This window comes from Triticum dicoccoides, chromosome 7A, assembly GCF_002162155.2.
Source record: "Triticum dicoccoides isolate Atlit2015 ecotype Zavitan chromosome 7A, WEW_v2.0, whole genome shotgun sequence".
Taxonomy (NCBI): Eukaryota; Viridiplantae; Streptophyta; class Magnoliopsida; order Poales; family Poaceae; genus Triticum; species Triticum dicoccoides.
Window position 1 is genome coordinate 119,881,318 of NC_041392.1, and position 811 is coordinate 119,882,128.

The window sequence follows — 811 nt, forward strand, 5'->3', positions numbered from 1 at the left end:
AAAAAAACAGAAGAAAAAAACAGAAGAAAAAGGAAGAAAAAAACAGAAGAAAAAAACAGAAGAAAAAAGGAAAAACAGAAGAAAAAAACAAACAGAAGAAAAACATAAGAAAAAAACAGAAGAAAAAAGGAAAAAGGAAAAAAGGAAGAAAAAAACAGAAGAAAAAAACAGAAGAAAAAAACAGAAGAAAAAGGAAGAAAAAAACAGAAGAAAAAAACAGAAGAAAAAAGGAAAAACAGAAGAAAAAAACAAACAGAAGAAAAACATAAGAAAAAAACAGAAAAAAAAGGAAAAAGGAAAAAAGGAAGAAAAAAAGAAAATATGCCACCTACTGGGCCACCACGGCCTGAATACGACTAGAAACCCATTAAAGGGCCAGGATTCAGGCCCGCAGAAGGCCCAGTAGGCCCACAGGCACACAGTGACAGAATAGGCCCGTAAGCCTGCATTTGAGAGAAGCTCGAAGTGGTAAGCGCAGCCGCGCTTATAAACCACTGTCGAAGCCTCTCGGCTAGCGAGGTGGGACTAAACATCCCACCGCACCGCGCCAGTTCTAGCACAGCCCTTTAGTCGCGGTTGGGGAGGCGGACCGCGACTAAAGGATACCTTTAGTCGCGGTTGGGGTGGCGGGCCGCGACTAAAGGGTAACCTTTAGTCGCGGTCCGCCTCTCCAACCGCGACTAAAGGGTCTTTCTGCGCGGGAACGGAGGCGGCGCCAAAACCCTTTAGTCGCGGTTGGAGAGGCGGACCGCGACTAAAGGGTACCCTTTAGTCGCGGCTGGGGTGCGGGCCGCGACTAAAGGGTACCTTT